Consider the following 13,000-nt stretch of genomic DNA (forward strand, 5'->3'; position numbering starts at 1 on the left):
CGACTCTCGAAAGATCCGACTCGTTACATCGCGGACGATTCACATGATTTCGTTCCCTCAAAAGATTCGTTCATTGTTAACGAATCGTTCACGAACGACACATCACTATTCTATACGTTCTTCTACAGGATGTGGACCTTATCAAGAATCATATCTCGTTTTCCCTTTGGCGAGTAAAGTCACAGTCACACGGAAAGCTATGCTATGCTATGCCAGCTGGCTACACAGGATAGTCTAGTTCGCGACATTGGAGAGAACCATACCATGGGATTCGAGTGATGATTCCGACGATGATAATATTCTGCTGGCTCTCGCAGTATGTGAACGTAAAAAAAGAAAAGGGTTCTTAAAGTCAATTCAAAAAGAAAATAATTTCTAGGATTGCATCATTTGATTGAGCAGGTGCGTAAGGACGAAGCCAAATTTATGGATTATTTCATTATAAATACAACTCAGATTTTTATCAAAACTTCAAAAACTGTTAGGATGGAGAATGGATGATGAATTTATCGATTAACGAATTTAATGGATTTTATGCATGCGTTTCTTGAGGAAGGATTAACGGAACGAAAAAAATAAATATAATAATTGGAGATTGATGATTTGTAAGATAAACTGAGAAATTAATAGTAAATGAAGGAATATATTTACAAACTGAAAATTTTACGGGAGTTTATTGGACGAAAGCATGCATGCATAAATGGACAGGACGTACGGATGATAGCATGGCGGGGCGAACAGGGGCGAAGCCAGGGGGGGTGGTTAGGGGTTCAAACTTCTTCCTTAGCACCAACTCTTTAATTAATTTATTATTCATCAATCAAACAAATTTCATATTAAAATTAATAAATTTTTTACCATTACAATATTTAAATTTAAGAACCGAAAACTGCTAAAATAACACTATTATACACCTTAAACTCCACATTTTCCCGGGGGAGGACCCCCGGACCCCCCCCCCCCCCCCCGCTTTAATACGGGGAGGGGCATGATTCTTAACACCCCCCACACACAAATCTTCACTACGCCACTGGGGGCGAATGAATCCACCCAGAGCTGGCCAGGGGGCGGATAAGCTAATTCTGGGTTTATAAACTTTGCAAAGACCGCAACAACGCAACAGCGTAACACGTAAAAACAAAACAAAAAAAAAAAAACCTAGTCGTTTACGAAACACGCTATTCGCAAGACGTCACAAACCCTGTAACTTTAAATTGTAAAACAGTTGAAAACAAATATTACCCCCGGGCTTCTTTTCTAAAATTCGTGTTTATCACGAAAACAAAATAAGTTGTCGATAATTTGATTTAAAAGTGTTATTTTCTATCTCTGTGTGGAAGTTTAACAAGTGTAAACATGATGTCTACCCATGATAAAAATGAACATCGCAGGTTTTTATACACATAACGTCTACTTCTTTAAAATTCTTCGGAACACTTTTCTTCAAATATGGCCGTCAAAACGCAAGAAGGTACACTTGCGTAGTTTATAAACCGCCACTTCAAAACTGTGGTTGCCAAACATTCTACGTCTTGCGTAGTTTATAAACCAGGCCTAAGCTGTGAACTCTGCTTCCCTCAAGGGAAACGCGAAGTGATACAAGACGTAATTAATAAAAATTGAAGGAAAAAATGCTAGCGAGTATAGTACTCGTCAGAGATACGAAGCATCAAACCACGTGAACGAGCAAATTCATGTGTTCTAATGTTGCGAATACACTTAATACGAAACTCGAACATGAAGCTTAACGTAAAATTCTTTAAAATATTGCCGAGCGTGATAAATATACGCAAATTGTGTTTTCAACTACATTTTTGTACGCGAATCACACGTATTTTCTGCACCCTCCGCTAGAATTTACTGCCGGAAGAGCTTCGGCGTATACTAAAACGGCTCCAATAGAAGCGAAAAATACTTGGGGATAAAAAAGTACTAACCCCGGCTTCGAACTTGATTTTCGACAGGAATTTTTATTAAAGTACTGCCCATCCTGTTAACATTCATCGAACAGTTAACACTATGGATTTTCCCCTTTGGCTTTGTGAACTTTTAGTTCGCGCCATTGGCCAAAGATGGCAGCACCATGTTTTTTTTTTTTTACACATTTCCGTTCCTTTACTTCCGTCGCGTTCACGGAAGTTCTTCCCACCAAATGCCGTATACCGAGAGCTAAGATGGTACACACACACACACATGTATACATGGACAGTTAACTGTTGAAAACAAACAGACATGAGTTGGAGGCGGGAGAGAGAAGCGGCAAAGTTGACCACCGGAGAGAGAGAGAGAGAGAGAGAGAGAGTATGTAACTTCCCGACAAGACGGAACAGCGGCGAAGCTAATGCGCCGAACATGACCGCGGGGAGTCCGACCGAAGGAGTTGGTACTCCCGGACAGAAACTACTGGCGGGCGAACCCCGTGGCCGTGTTTTGAGGGGGGGGGGGGGGGCTGCGGAAGCGCGACGAGGGAGGAAATTGCGGCAAGTTGCGAAAAGTAGGACGAGGCAAAGAGTAGAAGGCGGACCCGAAGCGGAAGTGAAGTAGCGGGGAGGTTGCACAAGAAGAAAGGAGATCTCAAAACTCGTGGCGTGGAATCATCTCACGCGTCATCCCTGTAAATTTATTCAAACAGTTCTCACAGTTGTGCCACAAATTTGCGTAAGATTTATATATATTTTTTGCACCTTTGAAAAATATAGAAAAAAAAAAATGAAGTGTATTTGCGTGTTTAAATATAAATATGAATACTGCTGAGTGAGCTCGTATTCACAAATGCTTGTCGTAAACATACAGCACTCTGATGTCTTGAGTTCTGCGCACGTATTCCTGGTGGAGGTGGGACCCCCGTAAGGGCGAAAGTCTCTAGTAGACCCTCCCTCTGTTCGAGGACCACGCCCTTGCTGACTCGCCGCGGCACGCCAGGGGGCCGAGAGTTCAAACAGGCGCCGTCACGTGACGCGAACATGTGTCTGAGGAGAGGTGAGAAGGGAAGGGTGTGTTGTGAGGTTGACGCACATCCATCACGCTTGATGACGCGCGCGCCGAAGGGAAAAGGGCAAGGTGCGTGCTGCAGACAGGTGGTCGCCACACTGATGTTGGCAAGGGCGTGCCCTGGATCAGCCTTACTTCTGGGCCTAGCGACACCAACCAGCGCCACTAGTTCCATTCATTCTAGCTTGCCAGAGAGAAAAAAAAATTGGTTGTCTGTAAAGTCGGTTTACGGACGATAATTTAAAGTGACAACGTCATAACAAAACATTGGTGAAATGATTGCATACTTTTATGAATAAAATAGAATCATTTGTTTTGAAGTATCACTATTTTGTATGGATACAAAGAAGGAGTGAAATGATCTCTACAATTTAATTGATAAATTTACTTTTATTTGCACTTATTAATTCAAACATGTTTATTACTTTAACGAAGAGATTATTTTAACTATAACTTTTATACATGTCTGCTATTTAACTTCTTCCAATCTGTGTTATTCTGTTAAGGATAGGACGATGATAGGAAAAGTAGGAAACGAATGGGAGTGTTTAAATTTTAATGTGCCTCGAAAAAGTCAAATTGATGATTGTTCCAATCGAGTGGAAGAGAGATAGATGCGGCGCAAGCGTACAATTAGCGTAACGGGACACAGCGTAACGGGACAATGTGCATAACGGGACACTTTTTCGTGCGTGCAGCCGGCGTTCATCGATTTATTAGACGTTGTCACGTCAAAAAGAGAGAGCACAAGTCTGTAGTCATATCACGCTTAGATTGCGGTACAGAGCCAATTGCGCACCCTTGTTGCCAAATCAACACTACCCGGGTTGTTAACATTAAAATTATTATTTTGTATATCAATGATAATTATAATAGTATTTTAAAAATTTTACAATTTGTTGATTTTTTTCCCGTCAAACTTTTAAATTCATTATGTATTATTTAATACCTTTGTATACTTTTGCTTTCTTTCCCATAGTTTTCTTGCATTATCTTACATTTTTCCTATACGTTCTTATTTCCCATTCACATTCATACTTTGCATACTTTTGCACGCTTCCGTGCACATTTGTGCAATTTTTTCACACCGTTGCACGCTTTTGTACAATTCCACACGATTTTGCATACTTTGGCTTGCTTTTTACATACTTCCGTATATACTACCAGACAAACTAATTTTTTCACATACTTTTCCATAATTTGCACACTTTTGGTACTCTTTTGCATACTTTTGCTCACTTTCGCACAGTTTTCAAGCTTTTCCGACACTAATGCTTTCTTTCGCATGTTCTCCCATACTTCTACATACAATAACTTACTTTCGCATACTTTCTCAACTTTTAATGCTTTCGCATATTTCTGCATAGACCTACATTAGCTTACTTTCGCATATATTTAACATATTTTTGCACACTTTCGCACATATTGATACGCTTTCTCTCTTTTACTCACATTTCCGCATACTTCAATATTATAATGATTAATTTCGCTTACCTACTTGTACAGCCTTTCCATAGGTTCTCCTAATTGCTCATACTTTAAACTTATTTCGCATGCTTTAGCATATATTTGCACAAGTTTGCTTATCTCAGGTCTCACTCAGTATCCATGTAGTATAATGTACAGTGTTGGGTGCAAGTAAGGGGGCGGGGGGAGAAGGTTGGGAAAATATTCCCCTCCCCCTGAAGTTATGAAAAATTTGTGATATGTTAGTGAAGTCGGCATGTTATTTTTGGTGACGAAGGATGAGCTGCCACAAAGCCAGGAACAACAAGCTACACAGGAAGTGTCTAATGTCGATACTGATCATGCAACAGTCCAACACCCTTTTTTGCTGACCAAGTTTTTTTTAAATACACGTTTTTTTCTTTCTAATAACCCCTGAAAAAAAATTCTCGAATCCGCCACTGGTAATGCACGAACAGCCATTCCATGTACACTTACACCTACTGGAATAAAAAAAAAAATTGGTTGTCTGTAAAGTCGGTTTGCGGACGATAGTTTAACGTGACAACGTCATAAAAAACATTGATGAAATGATTGCATAATTTATGAATAAATTTGAATAATTTTTATTTTAATAATAAAAGAATAAATACTTAAAATTATACCAGTAATCATATTTTTAAAATGCAAGAATAATTATTAACCTTTATTGCTGAAATTGTTTTTGTAATAAGCAATGAAAACCACATTAACTTTTCACTTCACTTTATAAACAGTCGAGTGGAAGAGAGATAGATGCGGCGCAAGCGTACAATTATCGTAACGGGACACAGCGTAACGGAACAATGTGCGCAACGGGACACTTTTTCGTGCGTGCAGCCGGCGTCCATCGATTTATTGGACGTTGTCACGTCATAAAAAATGGTAAAAATACGGAGTTTATTTCTCTCCGAGAAGCACTTGTTGAAACCAAGACCAGGCGAGCGCGGCGTGGAAATATCACCGCCGGTGTTTCGGGAGTACTCCCGGGCGTCAACACGGGCAGATAGTGGACGTACCGCATCTCTGCCCTCGGCCGCTACGTCAGCCCGCCTCTACCGCGCGGACTATTTCTGGGCTCGACCCGCTGTTTACATACCGCGTAAACAGCTGGGGGGTCTGGCTGCCTGAGAACCGGAGAGGAAAATACAACTACTCCGCACTGCTGGATGAATTATGCCTGAGAAAAAAAAAACAACTTAAAAATATACCATGGCATGAATATCACTCTCGAAGCCGTTATACGAAGATTTATTTTTTTTTTCAAAAGCTACCACTTTAACCGCGCTGGTATACTTTCGGCCAAGGGGTGGTTTTTCTCTGCGCCCGCTAGGCAAAACATGCAAAGAGTTAAGAGATATAGCCTACCAAAACCTGGAGATTTCCATATTATTACATGATTGCTCTGTACGTTACTAAAATAATAATTACATATTCCAGAGGTTTATGCAAATATCTAGAAGTATATTATAATAAATGCATGTTGGCATGCACCATTTTTTTTTGTAGAATGCTAAAAGAATAGTAACCTCTACTCAAAATTCGTAATTGCATCGCGTTCAGTTATAAATCATATCACAACACAAAAAATAGAAGACTGCTTTTATTTTTTAGTGCCATATGAGTTTAAATACGTATTAACACAGAGTAAAATCACTCTTGTGTATAGATACACCCGTAGATAACTCGGGACTTTCCTTTCTACGTCCATTCGTAGACGCAATAAACATCATAGGTTTGGTTTTACCAACAAGTGTACCGTTTGAGCACACATCGCACGGAAATGGTTCCCATGAGTGGCTCAATCGAGCAAGGGCCGATTAGGCGATCTTGGTTTCAGCACGTTGTGTTTCACACGTTGTGTTGCCCACAAAGATAACGACTTAGAAAAAGGGACAGAGGGTGTAGCACTAGAGACACCAAAATAAATTATTTTTACGTGGTTATCGTTATCAACACAAATTCAAGATATATTTGATGAACTTTTTTGTTTTCAATCGTCTTGGTGAGTCCTTCTATACCTTCTGGGGATGACGCTATGAAAAAAGCAATCGAAAGTTATCAAATATTGACTGGCTAAACAACATAGTTATAAATTACTCACAAGCAGCAATTCCTTTAAAATTATTTTTTCACACTCTTAATATATTCCTATATTATGTTAATTAATTATTATATTGTATTCCTTAATTTAAAGTTGACGTTGGGTAGCCTTTCTATTCATCCTGGCAAAATGTTGAACTTTATGTCAGTACAAACTCTCGTCGAATGGAAGTACTATTGTATTTACACAACATTCGCAGTTTTTACATTAGGTAGTCGTGTTTAAAATAAAGGTACTGGCTGATTACTCAATTATGCTCAACTTGCTACCAACGTTGGTTTATACCTCTCTTAGAGTGACGTGAGACCAACTACTTATACCTACGTGCCTGGGCAAAATCCACCCCCCATTTTGCTCTTTTTCCTTTCCAAAACTTCTCGTGGGTTTAATACTAGCCGCATAATCGTCTGGATGGCGAGGGAAGCCTAAGATGCACATAAAGTTCTGCCATTCCCGATTACACCCGAACAATTCACCTTTGGCCAACTTTGGGTTTATTTATATATATTTATATTTCTCTGTTTATTTTAATGTAGCTATACTAACCTAACTAACCGTCCATAGTGTTTTAAAGTGTTTTAATGTAGCTAACCTAACCGACCACTTTAAATATTTGAATTCATTTTTCCTGCGCAAAAATAAAACAAATCCCGAAGTTGGCCGAAGGTGAATTATTCGGGTGTAATCGGGAATGGCAGTACTTTATGTGCATCTTAGATCCTCCGGATGGCGATGGTTGCATTGTCTCCTCGCGCCAGCGTGATTGGTCGGTGCGGTCAGGAACACAGCTTCACATTTGAACAGAGTACCAACCAGCGGCCCCTCCTGGCTAAGTGGTCTGCCGATGACGTCATCTTCCGGGAGACCGATGTTGAGTGGCGGGGTTGATCTTCCTTCTTCGCTGGTCTAACGAGCTTCCGCTCAACGACCTAAATTTACACCCGTTACACCCGAAAACCCTCCAGGCATGTACTGGGGACGGTTTACTCCCGCAGTTTCCTTGTTTTGTATCTCGCGTGTTTCCACCACGGATGACCTAGATGCCGAACAAAAATAAAAATTTTACATGGCCGAAAATCTTTGGGTTTAAATTTAATCTGTGGCAGGGAATTTAAAAAAAAAAAATTGGTTGTCTGTAAAGTTGGTTTACGGACGATAGTTTAACGTGACAACGTCATAACAAAACACTGATGAAATGATTGCATACTTTTATGAATAAAATTGAATCATTTTTATTGAATTATCACTATTTTGTATGGATACAAAGGAGTGAAATGAAATCTACAATTTAATTGATAAATGCACTTTTATTTACACTCATTAATTCAAACATGTTTATTACTTTAACGAAGAGATTATTTTAACTATAAATTTTATTCATGTTTGCTATTTAAATTCTTCCAATTAAGGATAGGACGATGATAGGAAAAGTAGGAAACGAATGGGAGTGTTTCAAGTTTAATGTGCCTCGAAAGAGTCAAATCGATGGTTGTTCCAATCGAGTGGAAGAGAGATAGATGCGGCGCAAGCGTGCATTGGGCGTAACGGGACACAGCGTAACGGGACACTTTTTCGTGCGTGCAGCCGGCGTTCATCGATTTCTTAGACGTTGTCACGTCAAAAGCAATTTTCGTTATAGGAACATGTGTCCGGAAACGCAAACAGGTGCGAACAGTGGCGCGCGAATTTGAATTTCGCGCGCATTTAGGCGCAACTCCGCACTCCGCTGGCTGAGCTCAAAAGCTCCCGCGGGAAGCGGACGACAAGACAAGCAGAAGGTAAGAGCTGGCCATACGCCAGCTGCCTGGTGTACATCACCATTTGGTGGTGTAGATGATCCCTGTTTCAGACGGCCGCTGTTCGAAGCGCGCGAAGGTCTTCCCATTCGGCTCATCCTGTCGTGGAAGTGTGCGCCGTCAAATGGGCAACGCTTCTGCTGCGACTCCATTCGCCTCTCCGGACACCACGTGGACATAGGCCATCTCTGCGAACGTAAAAACCTGCCGCGCCGTAATCGCAGCACCGTGCTAGCCGAACCGTCAACAGTATGTGCTGATCGCTCGAACGTATACCACTGTGCTGTACACCAGTCTGCTGGTTACTACCGCGTGTGAGTGAGTAACGCCTGTCTGATGTGTCGTAACTGACGGTGCAGATGCGGATACTATTGCATTTGATTGGTTCACGTGACCTGTGACGTCAGGAGCGGATCTGTCTGACCAGAGCTGGTGAACTTGAACTTCCGAGGTCAGTTCGGCGATGAGTACGTATAAAAAGAAATGAAAACAAACATTTTAGTAGTAGGTTTTTATCATTTCGTCTTGGGCACCTTTTTTGACGTGACAACGTCTAATAAATCGATGAACGCCGGCTGCACGCACGAAAAAGTGTCCCGTTACGCACATTGTTCCGTTACACTGTGTCCCGTTACGCTCATTTTACGCTTGCGCCGCATCTATCTCTCTTCCACTCGACTGTTTATAAAGTGAAGTAAAAAGTTAATGTGGTTTTCATTGCTTATTACAACAACAATTTCTGCAATAAAGGTTAATTATTCTTGCATTTTAAAAATCTGATTACTAGTATAATTTCAATTATTTATTCTTTTATTATTATAATAAAAATGATTCAATTTTATTCATTAAGTATGCAATCATTTCATCAATGTTTTATTATGACGTCAAGTTAAACTAACGTCCGTAAACTTACTTTACAGACAACCAATTTTTTTTGTTGTATTAGTGTTGTGTTAGGTTGCTTTGAAATGGAAAACGAAGTAGCTGAAAGTTTAATGAAATCGAGTGTATTGTTTGTGACGCGACGCATGTGAGAGAGTAGTGGTGGACAGGAGTTCGCGCGCCGTGGTGTGCTGACACGCACAGAGAAGAGGTGCGTGGATATAGTGGAATAATTATGTTTTAATCAATGCGCAGACATACATCAGCATATTCACTGTTTAAATAATAATGTGTAAATATCAGCATAGAACATAAAACCGGTATTTTTCCAATGCTGTTTCCCCACAGTCTTTGCCAATACAAATATTTGAATGAAAGCTTAAAGTTTGCTGGTTCAGCTCTGATAAACTTCCTTATCGGTGTTTTGTTTTTACACATTTTCATTTCTGACAGACATAACTACGGAGGGAAGGTAGCTGAAATTTCTTGGCTGCTAAGTTACATATTTTTACACCTATAATACAGTGAATAAAAATTTCTATCACACAGAGACCCTGGTCAGTTTCAATGGAGAACACTGTTTTAGGAATCACAATGAAATTTGTTAATATTATTGATGTCACCTAATTTTCTATTAGATTAATACAATTTTCACAAACATCTATCAAATAAAATCTAAAAAAAAAATTAAATGCTACCTAATCAGGATATATTGCAAAATAATTTACTGCAGGAAAATTGGTTTTATCACCAATTTCGAGCGTTCATTGTCTTTCAATTGCTTGCAAAGCCTGGGGAAATTCGCACGCACTCTTACGCTGAAAAAAATTTTTTCATATTAAAAATTTACAAACGTTGCCGAGGTGAAACTTGTAACTCATTACATTAACCTGTGGCGGGGGGGCAGAGTGAAGCCAATTCACCGGCGGCCTACGCCACGGAGAACCGAGCTAATTATTCCTTTCAGTACACACGCTCATTTTATGGATCCGTTTTTCGGGCTAGCAATTTTTATTTTATTTTTCATTATACTCTCTGCTTACGGACATAAAAAAAAGTGCCAGGACGTGTAATTAAAAACTTCCGGCAGAAGTTTCAACAGTTTCTGCTCGTCAAAAGTGTGGCCCGTGGAATTCAAGAGAGTTGGATTAAGTAGCAGGATGATGGAGAAAGGGACTGAGAATGGCCCGGGAGGGGGGGGGGGAAGGATAGAAGCGTGTAGGGAAAACGGAAGCAGCAGAAACTGGCAAAGAGAGAGAGAGAGAGAGAGAGAGAAAGAGGACAGAGAGAGAGAGAGTAATTGGCGTTTGCCGTTAACTCGACTAGCGATTCGGCATTCGACACATGATCGCGTTACACTCGCTGCATGTCGTTTCGTCATAATATCATCATCATCATCATCATCATCATCCTCATGGCAACGTTCCCTTCATCGTCCGCCAGTTCTTACAGTTTGTTGCGTCTGACTGTCTGGCCTGTCTTGTTTGAGCTGTCACGCGTGTCAGTCATAACCTCTCCAATACCTGCACAGCCAGCCTCCTTTTACACGAACTGAAGCGAAGCCTCAGTGATTTATTTTCCCTCCACCCACTGGCCGCAATCCTTCGAGCCTCCTTCCTCCCTTACAGACGATACTAAAAGGTATCAATGCCAGATTAGAAGGCAAGTAAATTATAAAAAAAAATGGAAGGGATTTTTTAAAATAGACTTAACAGTAACTGTAATAGTTATTAGCATTGCAATCTATCATATTACCAACCAATCATTGAAATAAAATCATACCTACGTTCAAAAAAGACCTCAGTTTTATCTACGCCATTAAAATTTTTATGACTATCGTAAAAATCTCTCGTGAAAAAAACCCATTTAAAATCAGAAATATATAATTTTTTGTAAAGTACCTTGAAACTTATTTGATTTATATTTTAAAGCATATTTTTAGGAATATAATGTTACAAATGATAACCACTCTCATGTAAAAAATGTGCCGAAGCCCTATTTTATTTTTGAACTGGCTTACCTCCCGTGGCTTCGCTCGCACAAGTATTGTGGGAAGTAGAGCAGTATACGCAATTATATGTTCCATTATTACAAAACTATTCAGGGTTGGATTATCTAATGTGGTAGAGTACAAATAAGCCTGATTTTAAATATTATTTTGGTCACACACCATGGGTTCGTAAATCCGTTGCTGTATTGTCGAGATTATTTGTTTAGTACAATTGCTGGGTTCAACCGTCTAAACAACAGCATTACTAAACGTTTTGTTTTGCTAGGCGGACGAAGAAAGGACTCCCACTGTTTGAATGTTTATCATTTATTCACACACCATGTCTCAGCTTAATGGTTATTTTTTACTATAAAACAAATTTTTTTATGTATTTTCAATGAATTAGGTGTAGATTTCGTAATTAAGGTGATCTGGAGAAGATGTTTCTGTCCTGCTGTGGGTTCTTTTTCCTAATAAAAACTTAAACGAATAATTTAAGGATGTTCTATTTAAGCAAAAAAGTCGGTATTTTAATATCAGGGAGAAGTACTTTACTTTTCTAACATGATGTGAATTTTTCGTGAGAGACTAGGTGATTTATTCTTGGGAAAAAGGGCTAATAGCATAACTCCTATGTGTTAATACAGTATATGGGCTACCTCTGTTTAAATTATTGAATTCCGTATTGTTTTAAAGACGTGATTGAGTAACAAACATCCAAACTTTCCATTTATAGATTAGTGGTATTGCTTGTGTTAGTCGTAACTCCTCCTCGAAAGCTCAAACTGCTTGCTAACAAAGGAAAAGGCTAATTTCCTGCTAGTCACTCACTCTGGCCCGTCACTCAACACTCACTCTGAGAGAGTACCAGGTTAAGGTAAACACAGCAGGGCTGCATGTCGGATAGGGGCGGAAAGTAGAAGGACTTAATAAAAGAGTTTTGGAATGAATCCAGGATACGGAGCGTAAAAAACATTTTTTCTCTTCACTTTTAGGGATTGCATGACAGCCTTGTGACGGTTCGTCCAAAAAACCGCTTCCCCCCTTGACCCAATCGGGTGTTTTCGGTTACCAAGGTAAAAACGAAGAGAAAGGATAGAACTTGAGAACATGCGATCAGCAGGTTTGCTTGATGTCAGAGCATCCTTTTTGTACGTCAACTATATTGTGTGTTTAGTTCGAAAATACTTCTGTGATGACGAGCAATATTACCTAAGTATGCACTCATTGTGGCTTAGCTCCTAAACTCCTACTCCTTGGGAGATTTTTTTCTACTTGTTGTGGGCTTCACTCCCAAATTTACCGTCTCGTTTGAAGGGCGACGTGGCAATAGGCCGAAAGTCGTTTAGCCGAAAGGCACTAGACCGAATATCGTTAAGTTGTAAGGCACTAGATTGAAAGACACTAGACAGAAAGTAGTTTAACCGAAAGGCACAAGACAGAAAAACACTAGACAGAATATCGTTAAGTTTTAAGTCACTAGACTGAAAGACACTAGACAGAAAGTAGTTTAACAGAAAGGCACCAGACCGAACAGGCTCTAGACCGAACAGGCTCTAGACCGAAAGGTTCTAAAACGAAAGGAACTATAGGCTACTGAAAGGTACTAGAATTGAAAGACACTAGACCAAACAGGCTCTAGACCGAAAGGTTCTAGACCCCAAGGCACTAGTCTAATCTTTCGACTAAACTAAACGACTAAAAGTCGAAAGGCATTAGACTGAAAGACACTAGACAGAAAGTAGTTTAACC

Source organism: Bacillus rossius, chromosome 10 (assembly GCF_032445375.1).
Source record: "Bacillus rossius redtenbacheri isolate Brsri chromosome 10, Brsri_v3, whole genome shotgun sequence".
In the NCBI taxonomy this organism is placed as follows: Eukaryota; Metazoa; Arthropoda; class Insecta; order Phasmatodea; family Bacillidae; genus Bacillus; species Bacillus rossius.